This window comes from Ambystoma mexicanum, chromosome 11 (assembly GCF_040938575.1).
Source record: "Ambystoma mexicanum isolate Mex_15411 chromosome 11, UKY_AmexF1_1, whole genome shotgun sequence".
NCBI lineage: Eukaryota > Metazoa > Chordata > Amphibia > Caudata > Ambystomatidae > Ambystoma > Ambystoma mexicanum.
In genome coordinates, this window is record NC_090934.1 from 1,240,925,936 (window position 1) to 1,240,942,063 (window position 16,128).

At 52.7% G+C, this 16,128-nt stretch overlaps 1 protein-coding gene across 4 annotated transcripts in view; it reads right to left on the reverse strand.

The window, feature by feature from the left end:
* ARIH1 (ariadne RBR E3 ubiquitin protein ligase 1) overlaps positions 1 to 16,128 on the reverse strand; it is a 1,069,856-nt gene that overhangs the window by 678,371 nt on the left and 375,357 nt on the right. The gene's annotated exons all lie outside the window — the stretch shown is intronic.

Sequence of the window (16,128 nt, forward strand, 5' to 3'; positions counted from 1 at the left end):
AGTAACTTATAATTACTCTTACATCCCGTCCCCTTTCCTCCATACGCTATGGGCGATTACAACTGAATGTAGCCCCAGGGTGGAGAGGAGACCCTCCTTAAGCAAATAGGTTCCTGAGAACTGCCTGTCCAAAGGCCACATCAGAATTAGAGCCAGCATCCAAAAGTAATGCTTACAGAAAGCCGAGGGAGAGGCCCCAAGTGGCCGCCATGCTTAGGACTTGCTAAAGGACATGTCGCTGTAAAGCGATGGCCGTTGCCTTTGCCCTGACTGCGTGGGCATGCATGTTGGCCGGAAGCGGCTTGTGCTGGCCCTCGTACGCCTATTTGATGGCCGAGACCATCCAGCGGGATATGGAAGCCTTAAAGGCCCGATAGTCTGTTCTTGAGCCTCTGAAGGTGACCAACAGGGCGTCCGATTTGCAGCAGACCCTAGTCCTGTCCAAGTGAAATTTCAGGGCACACCTGAGATCCAGGCAGTGCAGCACGCTGTGCTTAGTCGTTGGGATCGGGAAAAAACATAGGAAGGACCATTTCCTTGTTCAAGTGGAATGCTGACGGAACCTTGGGCAGAAATGCTGGGTGCTTCCACATGACAACCTTGTCTGTGAAAAGTGGTACATGGTTCAGAGGCGACCAGCCCCTGGATCTTGCTGACTCTACGAGCCGAGGTAAGGCCGACTAGTAAGGCCGTCTTGATGGTGACCAGACTGATGTCCACAGACGCCACTGGCTCGAATGGTTTGTGCGGCAGGGCACCCAAGACCATGTTAAGGTCCCACACAGGATGCGGTCTCTTGACGGATGGGTAGAGCCTAGCAAGACACGTCAGATGTTTGACGATAGGGTTGGAGGAGGAGAAAATGCCCCCCTCTGAGTTTGTAAGACCCTATGGCTTCAAGGTATGTGCAGCAAGTGTCCACCTACATGCCTGAATGAGCGAGGTGTGCCAAGGATAGCATGTCGTCCAAAGTGCAAACCAAGGGGTCGATAACCTTCGAGGCTGACCAGTGGCAGAATCCGGTCCATTTGATTTTGTACTTGGACCTGGTGGCTTTGCTCCTGGTGCCCTGTATGATCTCCAGATTGGCCTGTGAGAGGCTAAGGTGCCGAAGCATTACCTGCTCAGGTACCATGCTGTGAGGGCTAGTTTCCCTGGGGCAGGGTGGATGACTCTGCCCCCCTGCTGTGGCCTGTCGGAAGGTGAATCGGGGGCATCCCGAGAGGCTGAGTAGCTCCGAAAACAATGGCCTCGCCAGCCACCATGGAGCTATCAGAATAATGAGGAGTCGGAGAGAGTCCTCGATTTTGCAGATTACCCTGTGGATCAGGGGAGTGGGTGGAAAGACGTAGGCTTTCATGCTGGTCCACTGGAGGTGAAATGCGTCGCCCAGAGAGCCGGGGCCCTGACCTTGCCAGGATGCGAACTGAGGACACTTCTTGTTGTGCCAGGTGGCAAAGAGATCCACGTGGGGGTGACCCCACCTGTTGAAGATCTCCTGAATAACAAGGTTGTTTAGCTGCCACTCGTAATTGTCCGCTCCCAGCCTGCTGAACCTGTCCACTTGCAGGTTGGAATCCCACAGGTTGTGGGCTGCAGAGAGGTATATGTCGTTTTCCAGGGCCCATTCCGACATGCTGATCGCCAGTCTGCACAGAGGAGGGTGATCTGGTGTCTCTGCTTGTTGACGTAGTACATGCTGGTCGAGTTGCCCATCTGGATGTGGACAGCCTTGCCCCTGAGAAGCGGTAGGAATGCTCAGAGTGCTACCCAGATGGCATCCAGCTCCAACCAGTTAATGTGGTATTCCCGCTCGTGTCGAGTCCAGGTGCCATTGACCGAGAGGCTGAGCAGGGTGGCTCCCCAGCCCTCGAGCGAGGAGTCTGTGGTGATGGTGGCCTGTGGGGAGGGTGGCCGAAAGGACTTGCCCATCCATAGGTTGCAATCCCTGGACCACCAGGTTAGGTCTGGGTGGAGAGAGGGACGTTGATCATCTCGGATTGAGAACCCCGCTCCTGGTTCCATGAGGCTGCGAAGTGCAGCTGAATCCTCCTCATCCTTAGTCTTGTGTGCGGCACAGCTAATAGAACAGCTGCGAGTAGACCCAGGAGATGTTGGTACCAACATGCCAAGGTCACCTCTCTGCTGAGGAAGTGGCTGTGGCCCTCTTGATGGCCGATATTGTCTCCTCCAACATGAAGACCTTCTCAGAGCACGTGTCCCAGATGAGGCCCAGGAAAGTCAAGATGCCTGGGCAGCAGTTGTGACTTCTCGAAATTGAGCGAGAAGCTCAGATCGCGCAGTGTGTTCATAAGGGCATGGGAAGAGTGGTGAACTGCCTTCGGAGATGTAGCCCTGACAAGCCAGTCGTCAAGGTATGGGTAGATGTGGAGACCCTGCGCTCTGATGAGTTTCTCCATGGCATTCATGAGTCTGGTAAAGACCCTGGGGGCCGAGTTGAGGCCAAAAGGAAGGACCTTGTATTGAAAATGGTAGCCCATGATCCTGAACCATAGGAAAGAACTATGGGGCTGCCAAATCGGGACGTGTAGGTACGCATCCTTCACATCCAGGGAGCACATCCAGTCTCCCTTGTCCAATATCTCCGCTATAAAAGCTGGCGTAACCATCTTGAATTTTTTCAGGGGTAAGGAGAGGTTGAGGGTGGCAAGGTCCGCACAACTCTCAGGCCCACCTGGTTCTTCTGAATGGCAAAAATCCTGGAGTAAAAGCCAAAGCCTAGCTGGGAGGCTGGGACTTCCTCCACTGCCTGTCTCTCTACAAGCGATCGGATCTCCGCCAAAAGAGTTGCTGTCCCAACCTGTGGGAGGGGAGGGAGGAGAGGCTGGGATAGGAAGGCGGTATCCTGGGGATACTACGGATAGGATCCAAGGGTCCATGAAAATCTGCCGCCAGAAATGTGCATGGAGAGCAAGCCTGTCCCCCACTGGAGACATGTGGGCCAGAAGGGGCGTATTCATGCCTTCTGTTCCTCAGAGGCTGATGCTGAGGGGGACTGGAAAAAGCCCTTACTCCCCCCCCCCCCCTCTTTTGTTGCTTGCGCCGGCTCTGTGCGAGTGGTCCGGCTGGCTGCATCTGCGTTCCTGGAAGCCGTGGAACCCTCCATATGTACAACTTTCCGAGCGCTGCTGAGATTGGGTGTACGATTTGGGCGTGGTCTTTGCAAGGATGGATAAAGATTTTGCCGTTTGTGAGCTGTTTCTTTTTGTCCAGCTCCTGTTCCGTAGAGAAGAGGACCACCCACCACCCCCTCAAACGGTGGATCTAGAATGCGCTCCAGGACATCCGGGTTGAACTTAGTTGCCCGCAGTCGGGCTGTTTTTCTCATGTCCATGGCAATAGATGGTACGGCCTGAGGTATTGATATGAGCCACTATGGATTCAATGAGGTCATGCGCCATCAGCTTAGCTTCAGCCAGCCCCGCCTTAAAGTGTGATTGGCTCTGGGTGGAAAGTTCCAGGAGGTAATCCGCAATTTCCCGCCACAATCTCTGGTTGGCGGCAGTCAGCGTGGCATAGGCGTTGGCTTGACGTAGATGTAAAGATCGATGGAATAGCGTTTGCCATATGCCTCCAAGATCTTCTCCTTGCCTAGCAGCCCTGCAGAGAAAGAGGGCGAGGACGACTGGGGCTTGGAGTACAGTGATGCCGCAGCGATCGAAGAGTGGCTGAGGATGGGCCGAAAGCAAGAGTGTATCCCCACCCCCCCTCCACCTGCCTGTATTTGGTGTCCAGGCATCGATTGACCGGCTGGGCCGAGTGGGGTTTGAGCAATTCCTTCTTGGCCAGGGAGACTACATCGGTCTGCATAGGAATCCCCGATTTAGCAGAGGGGTGTTGCGCGAGGACTTCAGCCAGAACCCCTTCTGCCGGCTACTCGACCTCACGTTGGGGGAGGGCCAGGTACTCCGCCAGACCAGCAAGACATTTGTGGAAGGCGCAGGCTGAGGATGGCATGTCCAGATCCTCATCTGTATCCTGCGGATCTGGAGGATCCTGTGGAGGAGGAGTAGTAGTAGTTGGGGCCTGAGGCTGGGGTACAGAGCCTGCGGCTGGAGGCTGAAGTGGCAGCGGAGGCTGCGGTGGAGCCCCCTGTGGTGTTGGCTGGGGAGCCGGAGGAGGTGGCTGCGCTGGGGCCTGGGGCGGCGGCATCTGTGGTGCCTCTAGCATTGCAGGGAGGACTTTGATGATGGCGTCTTTAAGGTCACCTCATATGGGGGTTATGAGGTCGAGAAACTTTTCTGAGAGCACCTCCTGACTGGCCGAGGTGGAAAGGGGTGCCGACAGGGTAGCGGGGACCCTGTCCATATGGATGCCAAGGAAAGCTGCAGTGCGCAACTGAGGGGTAGACTGTAGGCCATGTACCTGGTTGGGGCAAGTCATACCTTGACGCTCGTTCTTCGGCGAATTCCTGGAATGGCATCGGACAGGTGCCCCTTTCTGGCGCAGCAGCAATTTTGTCTAGCTGCCTGCCATGCGCCTGCGATGTGGTGCTCAGCCTGCTGGGCAGGGGGCGTGGGGGTCTGAAGTTGGGAAGAGCCCTTTGCAGGATGGACACCTGCTGAACCCTGTAGAAGTTGACATGCCCCGGGGAGGAGCGCGACGCCCGAGGACAGCGTACCAGAATGATAGTTAAGACAAAAAAGACAAAGAAGAATTATCCTCGCATGGAATTACATGGCAGAAGCCAAGCCCAGGCGCGCTGGTGAATTCGGCCCATTCCTGTCGACGCGAAAACGGGGACTGAGGTGTGGCGCTGGAGGGTGGAGTCAGGGTAGCGCATGCTCCCTGGGCCGCACCTCTGCGTGCCACTAAATTTAAGGGGGAAGAAGGTTTTTTTCTGGTGAAAAAGGTTCTGTCTCCCGTCCCTTGGAAGGGACACCCATACAGTATGGAGGAAAGGAGACGGGACATAAGAGTACAACCACGTTAGTAATGGCGAAAAAAGAAGGGAGGCCCCAAGTTGGTACTTGGGGGCCTCTATTGTGCACTACAGAGGTTATGGAAATGGCCTGCAGTACAGAAATAACAATAGCAGATAGAACACGACCAGCATCACCAGCCATAACAGAGATTGTCTATGTGATTAAAGTCAAAGGAGCAGAGAGATGTAACACGTTACTTACCTGCAACTGTTGTTCTCCAGCATTGGTCTGGCATGGACTCACATGCTCATGAATATTCCCCATCAGGCTGGGACTCCTCGGTAAAGAAAAAATCAGTTTGTTTCGTTTCTGGAATGTCTTTCTACTAGTAACCAATCACTGGTCTCTGGGTCATACTGCCCCAGCCAACGACTGCCCTCTACCTAAGCCCCTCCTCTGGCAGCTATCTTCAGATTTGGTAGCACCTAAAGTGGAAGTAGGAGCAAGAGAAGAGCCACAGAGGGGTCGGAGGGAGGGTTTGCATGTGAATCCATGCCAGCCCCAAGCTGGAGAACAGTTACAGGTAAGTAACTTGTTCCTTCTCTAGCATGGGGTCTGGCATGGATTCACATGATCATGAATACAAGAATACATAACAGTACACATGCACAACCACGGGAGGTGGCAAGGCTCAACATTAGCATCTAGCCCCAACCAGCGAGTGCAAAATTCTCAGCCTGCGACGAAGGCGACAGGAAGAAACCCGGTAACACCAAGGGCTCATTGAGATGGAAGTCCGATGGCACCTTGGGCATGAAGGAGGGGTGAGTCCTTAGCACTACCCTCATCTCGTGGAATGTCAGGCATGGAGGTTTACAGGAGACAGCCTGGATCTCTCCCACTAGTCGTGTGGCGGTGATGGCCACAAGAAACGCTGTTTTCCAAGATAGGAACTTGAGCGTGACGAATGCAAGGGCTCGAATGAGGGACCCATGAGCCTGGTCAGCACCACATTGAGCCTTCACCGGTGGGAACGAGCAGAACAGGTCCTTTCATGAACTCCTTCACCAGGCGGTGAGACCACAGCGATGACCGCCCCGGAGTTCTGGTGTATCGGGAGATAGCCTCCAGATGGATCTTGGAGGCATGTGCCAGCCCAGCCTTGGCCAGCGACATCAAGTATGACAGGCCTTCAGGGGCCGTAATCCGTAGAGGGTTGATCTTCTGGGCACGGCACCAGACAGAACAGCTTCCATTTAGGTCTATAGCACTTAATAGTCAAGGACGCCCTGGCCTTTGCAAGTACCTCCTTGCATCTGCCGGGATATTATAGCCTCCGAACTCTAGTGCTGCAGGTGCCAGGCCTGTAGGTTCAGAGATCCCGGGTCGAGATGTAGGATGACACCACCTTCCCTGGCGAGAAGATCCGCGTCTGTCGGCAGTTTGACAGGGCGGGGGTGGGGGGTGCGGGAGGGGGTTGGTGGACGCGGACAAGTCCAGAAGGTCCTGGAACCATATCTGCCTTGGCCACGCCGGTGTGACGTGTATCATCCTGCACCTGGACCATCTGAGTTGACTGATGAGTCGCAACGGCAACGCATACAGGAACCAGCCATCCCACGGGAAGGAGAATGCATCGCCCATGCTCCCCGGCTGGGGAAACCTGCTGGCGAACCTCCGGCACTTGGCGTTTGTCGCCATCGCGAACAGGTCGATGTGGGGACTGCCCATCGTCGGAATAGGAGATCCACTTGATGCTGTCGAAGTTCCCACTCATGGCAAGAGCGCAGCTCCCTGCTAAGCGAGTCTGCGACAGTGTTTTTCACTCGTGCCAGATGAAAAGGTACCAGGAACATTCCCTGGGTGACGGCCCATTGCCACAGATCCTGCGCTTCCTTTTATAAGGCTGGGGATCTGATGACCCCCTGCTTCCGGATGTAGAACATCGTGGTGGTGTTGTCGGTGAAGATCTGTACCACTTTGCCCTTGAGGGATGGAAGGAAAGACCAGAGGGCCCAGAACACGGCCCGGAGCTCCAGGACATTGGTGTTCAGGGACCTATCCTCGAGAGCCAAAGGCCTCTTGCACGGAGATCTCCGGTGAGCGCTCCCCATCCCTCCAGGGAGGCTTCCGTCGTCAGTTTCTTGGTGCATTGGGGTCTGGAAGTCCATGCCTGTCGCGAGATGTGCGCAGGTGCCCCACCACTGGATCGGAGACGGAAAGTCTCGTTGAGGAAGATTTGGTCTTCGAAGCACCCCGCCACTTGCATCCAGTGGGCGTCTAGGAACTCCTGCAGTGGTCTCATCCGCAGCCTGCACAGGTGCATGAGGTAAATGGAAGATGACATGCCGAGCAGGGACTTGATGGACCTCACCCTGGCCATTTCCATGGTCAACAGCCGTGGTACCTTGCCCAGGATGGCCTTCGTCCTCTCTTCCGACGGTGAAGCCAACCGCGCCACTGTGTCGAGTCTGGCTCCCAGGAACAGGGCGTCCTGCGACGGTACCAAGTGTGACTTTGCAAAGTTGATAAAGAATCCCAGCTCTGTGAGCAGGCAGACAGTCTTCGCTGTGTAGTCGACGGCAAGTTCTCTTGACTTTGCTCAGAGGAGCCAATCGTCCAGGTAGAGGTAAACGTGGATCCCCTGCAGGCGCAGCCACGCCGCCACCATGCCAGGCACTTGGTAAAGACCCTCGGGACGACTTCAACCCGAAGGGCAGGGCCTTGAACTGGAAGTGCCGCCCTTGGACCACGAAACATAGGAACTTTCAATGTCCTTTGTGTATGGGGATGTGAAAGTAAGCATCCTCCAAGTCTAGCGATGATAGGAAGTCACCTTCGTCCAGCTGTCTCAGCACATGCTGAAGGGTAACCATCCAAAACTTCTGGGCTTTGATGTATTTGTTGAGGCGCTGAAAGTCCAGGATGGGTCGCCAGCCGCCGGTCTTCGTTCGGACGAGGAAGTACCACGAGTATTCTTCGGAGCCCCGGAGCCTCTTTGGGACGAGTTCTATCGTGCCCTTTCTCAGCATGGATCGTGCCTCCAGAAGCAGCTGTGGAACGTGGTTTTCTTTCCTGGCCACAGGAGGGAAATGGGGGCACGTTCTATGAAACTCCAGAGTGTGCCCTTGGGCCAGGGCATCTAGCATCCAATAGTCGGTGGAGATGGACTCCCACATGCCGATGAAGTTTGCCAGCCGGCCTCCCACCGGGGTGCTTAGGTGTGGGGGGCCCGACGTCATGGCCGGTTCAATCCAGTTTTGCTGAGGCCTTGCCACCCTGGGCTCCTTGGCAACTACGACAGTATCCACCGGTCTTACTGCGGCCTCTGTAAGCTTCCTGCAACGAGAAACGGGCAGCTTGGTGGTACAACGATGAACTGCCACTGAATCCTTTGGAGACACCTTGAGATTTGCCTTCGGAGGTCCGAAAGGACCGCCGTCGATGAAGAGTGCCTAGGGGACAGGCCGTCTCGGTGTCCGCTTTGATGGCCTGTAGCGACTCGTCCACCGTTTTCCCGATAGGTTGTTTCCGTTGAAGGGCATGTCCAGTACCCTGGTCTGCACGTCCTGACCAAAGTCGGTGGCCTCGAGCCAACCACGCCGGCAAACGCCATTGCCCATATGGCGAAAACCAGTGTCGGCGATGTCCGTGGCCACCGTGATGGCGTGGTCCGACACCACCTCGCCTTGCTGCAGGATTTCAAGGGCTTCCGCCCTCTTGTCTGGGAGGAAGTCGAAGCGATCTTGAACCACAGCTCCCTGTTGTAGCGTGCCACAATCACAAGGGCATTGGCTGCCTTGATAGTCGTTGCTGCCGAAGAGATGACCAATTGTCCCATTGCGTTAAGCTTCTTCCCCTCACGGTCAGGTGGGGAAGTGGAAGTTGATGCCATCGCCCCTACCAATTTCTTCTTGGCCGCCGCATAGAACACCGAATCTGGGGACGGCTGTGCCCTGAGGCACATAGGAGCGGAGTCTGGGACCCGGTACTGCTTATTGTACCGGTCCCTCTTCGCAGGGACAGTCCTTCGTCCCAGATGTCGTCCAGTAACAGGACTGAGGCAGTCTTCCTCTTGGCCTCCCGTCGTTGGGAGAGGAAACCTTCCTTCTGCTCTTCGGGGCAAAGCTGGAAAAGCTCTGATGCCCTGGCGATCATGGCGTGAAAGAAGACAATTTTATCGGGAGGGGAGGCACAGGCAGGGGGGTGATGGGAGATCCATCCCGTCGATCCACCTTAGTCGTCCGTCCCAGTCGTCTCTGTTCCCGTCTCATCCCTCAGTGGAGGGGATGGAGGTGAAGGATGGAAGGGAGGGGGGAGGATGGATTTGCCTCTGCTTGTTCGGTGGGCTCCCCGACGGTCCAGGCGCCGCTGGATCGTCCGCTGGGGGTAAGGGCAACCTTGTCCTTATCTCCATACACAGAGTTTGCAAAGCCATCAAGATTGCTCCCAAATTGTCCCATGGCATAGGCATCGGTTGCGACGGGAGTGACGGTTGTAGCGCGGGGTCCTCAGTTTCCTCCACGGCCCCTTGTCGGCTCCAACGTTGCTCTCTACATCTGCCTCCTCGGGATCCCTCCCGTAGGCCTCGAACTTCTTGTCCAGGATAGCTTTGATGCCAGCCAGCTCATCCTCAGAGGTGGTATCTGTGTCTCGTCCCGGGGGTCTTCTCGATAGGCTGGAAAGAGGATTCCCTCCGGGGTGGTGGTAGGGAGAATTCTCGGTTTAGGCTGAATTTCCTAACCTAGTGAGTCCCCCAGCAGCTTTGCTGGATTTTTGGGGTTTATTTTTTTCTCCTGCCCAGAGTGAGACTCTTTTACCCTCACTCTTGGGCATGATTTGAGTGTGTTTCTTTGAATCTAGAAGTGTTTAATGGGCAATGGGGTCTTTTACTCCATAGGGCTTCATGTGTTTTTGTGATGTGTGTTACACAGCACCCTCAGTGCAGTGACACAGGGGTGTCATAGTGACCCCTAAGTATAGACTCCATACCCTGGGACTGACTACTGTCTCCCAGGGCATGTAAAGTCACCATTGACTTTACTAGTATTAAATTCTGAACAGAACCAGTACCAACCATCATATTGTGGACGTACTGGCTGGGGCAATTCGATTGCCCCAGGGTCTGTTAGTCGAGGGGGCACGTCTCCGTCCCCCCTGATCGAGTTTTGGCTGGTGGCAGTGGATACTACTTTATATTCAACCGCGAATATTTTCCTATGGGATTTCCCATTGTTTTAGGCTATCTTTATTTAATTATTTACGGTAGCCTCGAACATACCGCCGGTTTATTTAATTAATATTAATTCTCTGGTTGGTATTTTTTGCAAAAACTTGATTCTAAAATGGCGTTTGTGTTCTCGTCTGTGACTCCAACCCAAGTCGAGCCCTTTGTTCCACTTTTTGGTGGGCTTCTCCACAGAAGCCCTCCAAAGTGGTGCCACTGTGTCTGGGGTACTTAGGAGGGGTGGAGGGGAATTTAGGCACCCTGGACTGAGTTGCCTAGGCAACTCAAGTCGCACTCCGTCCTGATTGTCCCAAGTGGTGAGCCGGCTGGCTCACCACTTAGCATGTTTGAGTGACAGCTAGGCTGAGTGAATGGGGGTTTGCTGCATAAAAGCAGGGCTTTGGGGACTGGAACTTCAGAAGGACCCAAGAATCCGACGAGGGAGAAGCTGAGCCGACCTGCCACGACACCACCACCTGTGGAGCCCTGCTGGACTGCCTCACCACTTTTCCCAACGACAGAGGAGATCTCCCGCCGGAGAGTCTTCTTCCTTTGACTGGTGGGGATAACCAGTTTCACCGTCTTCTCGCTTTCCCGACATATCTCGTGGCCGCCTTGCCCGTGCCAAGCACCCCGGCAACCGGGATACCACGTTTTACCACGACCGCGAGACAAAGGTACCACCTTTAACCGGAAAACTCTCCGGCTGGTTTCTGCCCTGGTAGTGCAACGACCTTCATCTTTCCTCCAAGTCGAGATCTCCTCTTCCCTGGACAACGACGCAACTTGCACCCACTACCAGGAACAACTGCCACCGCTGGAGGATCCTTCCCACTTAAGGTACCGTGTCCCGCCTGGCTTCCCTTGCTACCGACTGTACGGGGTAGATTTAGCCCCCGGCTTTCGAACCTGGGTTAGCCTGGGACACCCTGGCTAAACTTTCTTAAGCCTCTCTAAACTCTTTCTGAACCCTCTGCAAGACTTTCTAAGCCTAAGTGTAACTGTGTGATCTTGGGCGCATTTGTGCTCTGCTCTCTAAGAGTGGGCCCATCCTTTGGACTTTGGCTCACCAGTGACTTTTTGCTCTCTGCCTTGCTAACAGTGTTCTGGAATCGTAGAGTGGTGTACCTCTTCATATTCTGTCTTTTTCCCTCCCTTTTTCACAAACTTATTAGAATGCAATCTAGTTAAGCGCTTACCTCTGTATGAAAACAAGTGGTGTTTTACTGTGATTTTCTAAATAAGGAAAAAGGGGTGTATATATCATAATAGTAACTGTGTTTAGAATATTTTACAATAAGAGTGCTGGAGTGTTTGAACTGTGTGTTTTTAAATAAATAATTATATACTTTGATACCAAAGCTCAGGTCAGTGTTTGCTTGTATTATTGTATCTGAGTGCCTATTGAGTATACTTTGCATACTGCCTAACTCTTCTTGAGGGAAGTCTTGACTGCTCAGCCACAGCTACCAGGTAAATCTGGGTGGTGCAGACTGCTACCAAGTGGGTTTACTGCCAACACCTGTAGTCTTAAATCTTTTGCAGTGGTCCCTAAGGAAACTGCACAGGTTTCTGCCTAACAGGTGGCAGGGAAACTCCAGGCCCAGAAGTAGTCTCCACTGGGGTAGTGTCATGATCCCTGCTTCCAAGGGGTCAGGACTTGCCCCACGACCTTGGAAGCAGGCCCATAACTCTGATCCCAGGAACCAGCCAGTCCCGATTGGGACCTTTTGGACCTTGTCCTGGCGCCAGGCTCATGATGGTGACCGGTCCCGGCACTGGAAGCGCCGGGCTCATATCTCATATTAGGTAAGAGTGCTTGGTGGACCTACCTGTAGCAGACCATGCTGCTTACTTACCAGCTAACTGGTCTCCTGACCCTTCTCTGCCTGGGACTACTTTTCTGTCTGGGTGGAGCAGGAGCCACTCCCTGGAAGCAAAACACAGGAACTCTTCTAGAAATCTGGAACTCTTTTCTTACCTGGGTGGGGCCGTGGAAGAAGACGCCCAAGCACTACGGAAGGCTATTTAAATCACATCCGATTGGTTTCACGTGCTTCGCGTTATTCTGCATCTGCAGCAGGACGCTCACCGTGTCAGCTCCAGGAAACCTCCAGCTCCAGATCCTGTGAATACGAAATAACCTGCTGGGATCCAACCTTCAGTCTTCTTCAGTCTTCTGCAGCTCCTGCAAGATAAGGGCACAGGTTAGGCTAAAGCAAAGGCAGCGAATCTACTTACCTAATCCAACGGCAGCATCCGAAGCGCCTTTTTCTGCCTTTCTCTTCCGGCATCCGACATCTGCAAAGAGAAAGAACATCGGTCAGTAATATTTAACTACAGAGCCTGCTTACCTGTGTTACGCTCATACCAACTCAGCTCGCGCTGCATTCCGGCACCTGCAAGGCATGATACTTCGGTTAGTAACGCTTAGTTACAAGACTGCTCACCTGTGTTACGTTTGCTTCCAATCGGTTCACGCGGCTCCTCGGCACCTGCAAAGACAAAAGAGACATTACGGTGCATTCTACAGCGCTAGAACAGTCTTTCTACTTACGTGCCATTAGAAGGATAATCTTCATCGCCACAGCATCTGAAAAGGGAAAAGACAGACTTTAAAACTTAAGACTTTTGAAAGAGAAGAGAACAATCTAAAAGGAACTTTATTACTTACAAGGCACGCTCGTGCATTAACGGCGTCTTCGCTCTCAGCAAATCCTCTGCTATCAAGAGGCAGTGCTCGCATCCAGTGAAGCAACTGGACCCAGCGCCCCTGCACAGGACGCAGGATGGAGAGCCCGGCAATTACCTATATAAGGTAAGCGCAATATCAACCCAGTTCCACGGGGAAAGAAAGGGCGAGAGGGGCAAGGAACTTTCCAAACCTTCCACATACTAATACCTTGGTTTACCCTTGCAGACATCTCACTCTCCAGCTTAAACCGTCGCTGGGAAGGGGGCCCAGTCCGGGAGCAAAACGAACCCTGCGCATAACACTGAAGACAGTATCCTCACCAGATCAGGACCTGCGCCTCCGGGGGAACCAGGTGAGCGTTACAGGTAGCCTCCACAGGCTTTGCCAGGGCCGCCATGACTCCTTCAATCTAGGCCTTCGCCGGGTGAATCCAGGCCTTCATGACCTTAGGCATGTCTGAGGCCTTCACCTTGGTGGGGGGTTGGGAGGGGTCAACGCCTCACCCCTCCTCCTTGGCTTTCTCCGTTGGGTTCGACCGGGGCTTCTCCTGAAGCTTACCCCGGTTCTCAGACAGAGCTTTGGCTCGTAGATGATGGCGTCGGTGACATCGCGCCCTGCCTGGCAGCCGAGGAGCCCGAACCAACGGCGCTCCTGGTGCCCGCAGACTTGCAGTGATTTGCCTTTTGTTGGGTCTCTGTCGCCGGAGCACCCTCAAAGGTCTTAGAAGACCGCTCAGACTACTTCTTACCTGCTGCTGGGCTCTTGGCCTCCAGCCAGTGAGAAGTTTACGACGGTCCTTCATGGTCCGGACGGACATTTTCTTGCAGAACGCACAGTCGTCCTCCATGTGCGACTTGTCGGTGTGTAGGCAGTAGAGGCACCAAGAGTGCTCGTCCTGAAAGACGTTCTGCAGTCCACATCCTGGGCAGTCCCTGAAAAGTTTGGATCCAGTAGGCATCGAATCTCCTTTGTCCTGGGCCATGTCCAACGCAGGGTAGACCTCAAAGATCTTCTGGAATCCTCCAAGAAGTGTAATTCACCAACAATCCGTCCTTGAGGGGCGTAGAAACATTCCGAAACAGGTTCCCAGTGATCAGAAGAAGAATCGGAGCTTGAGGCTCGAATTGACCAAAAAAATAAGAGTAAACTTCAAAAAAACGCAATACGCAGTAAAAGCTCGAGAGCTATAGCACGAGGACTCCCAACACTTGAATGTGCGGTAAAAATCTGAAGATGGCTGCCAGAGGAGGGGCTTAGTTAGAGGGCAGTCATTGGCTGGGGGGCAGTATGACTCAGACTAGTGATTAGTTATTAGTAGAAAGACAGTTAAGAAACAAAACTGATTTTCTCTTTACCAAGGTTTGGGTAAAGGTTTTTACCAGCCTGAAGACTGGGAATATTCATGAGCATGTGAATCCATGCCAGACCACATGCTAGAGAAGGGGGGGTACTAGGTATCCCTTTGGCACTCTACTTAAGGTGGTGTGTGCCAATCTCTTAGACTATTACGTTTTCGGAGAGATAGTAAGTCTCTCTCCATCCTTAAGAACTGTAGTTACTCTAGGATAAAGAAAGGAATCTCAAAGGAAGACCCCAAGGGTCCCCAGTACCACTGCCCACAAGGAGCTGCGAGCTGCAATAGCAAAATACAGATGTCTAAGAGCTATGGAGGAAAATATACTCCATACTACAGGTAAAATGCAAAGAATGGAGTTCCAAAAGCCAGAGCCTGTAAGAATGAGTAAAAAAAAAAAAAGGCTCCACTCATTCAGGATTAAAGAAAAAGGTCCAGAAGTCCAGTAAAATGTGCTGGTGGTCTCACTAGGAGAGGGGATGCAGCATACAAAGTATAAATCTCCCCAACAACCAGCTGCCAGGGAATGGATGCCCTGGGTGGTCCACTGAAGAGAGCTTCTGGGCACGTGTTAGCATGGACCGCCAATCAGGGCTCAGTAAGGGCAGGTAGTGGAGGCAGGCCTTTGTTGCAGGCCCATTTGCTTCTTGCAAAGTTTAGAGGGAGCAAGTACATACTTGTTGGAACATTTAAAATGTTGAACTATGAAAAATGTAATAAGTTATGAAGATAAAGATTAATAAAGATTATTAGGATTTCTTCAAATCTTAAATACCTTTTGCTGGAAAACAGGGAAACCATGAGGTAGAGGAATATATATATTTGGGATTCTGTGTGTATTCAAAGCCATCACAGAGAGACGCAGGCGTTTGAAACAAAAGATTGGACAGCTGTTTGTGAACTCTATTAATGAATCTATATCACCCAAACAATCCTGATAATGTATAGCATGGAAATTGAGCCAAAGAGTGGGTTAACCTCAACAAAAGAGGTTTTTTTTTTAAATATCTATGGGGTCTCTCAAGCAACTTCTGTGCAGGCGATAAGTGGAGAGTTGGCATTTAGTTCTCTTGTATCAACAGTAATGAACTTCTTTAAAGAATGCCATGAATATATGGACATGATTGAAGTAAGGGTTTGAAGATAATCTTGGGAGACCCGAGGCAGACCTGAGGTGGCAAATGAGGCGCCATCAGAGGTTTCCATTTTGGAATAATTGCATAACCAGTGTTTAGAGTACTCTTTGCCTGCTGCCACCAGTCCCAGGGTGGATGACGTTGGTCCAGTTTACTTCCAGTTTACTTAAGTCCAGGGGATCACCCAAGTCTCCTTTTTCGCCATTCATGGTGTGTATTCTCCAACGATTGCAGAAGATGGAAAGGGTGGTATGGGAACAAAACAAGGAGGCATGATGACAGTTGTGCAGATAAATGTTTAGAGATTGTAGACGTGTTTCTTTAACGGCGTTTCGAAGATCAAAGCGGCCGAGGGTGAGGCAGAGAATATTGGCCCCCAAAGGGGCTATAGGGCTTCACAATTGCCACAGAGGATTGGATTACAGTAGGTCTTGCAACAGAGGGAGCGACCCTGTCCCGTGCTAACCCACCTCCTCCAGTTGACCCTGTAAGGGGAAAGGAGGGGGGTATAGGCCTTCCTGCCCCAGTCATGGTGCTCACAGATGGTGGGTCAGGTGGATGTTTGCATAGCCTGGGTAACTGGGTCTAAATTGCCCCCACCCCTGTTTTTTCCCCAGCACCCTTAATGGAGAAGCAAGCCTCCCCCATTTCATTGTCTGCCCCATCCAAAGCTACTGTGTTAGACCCGCCATAGGGATGAGATCTATGAATATTATATGTACTTTTAAAGGGAGGACACATGGGAGCAAGAACGCCTGCAAATAAGCCCTGGTGAAGGCTCTGTCAGATATTGGAGGTTAATGACATCACAAACCGTATTTTCATGACTT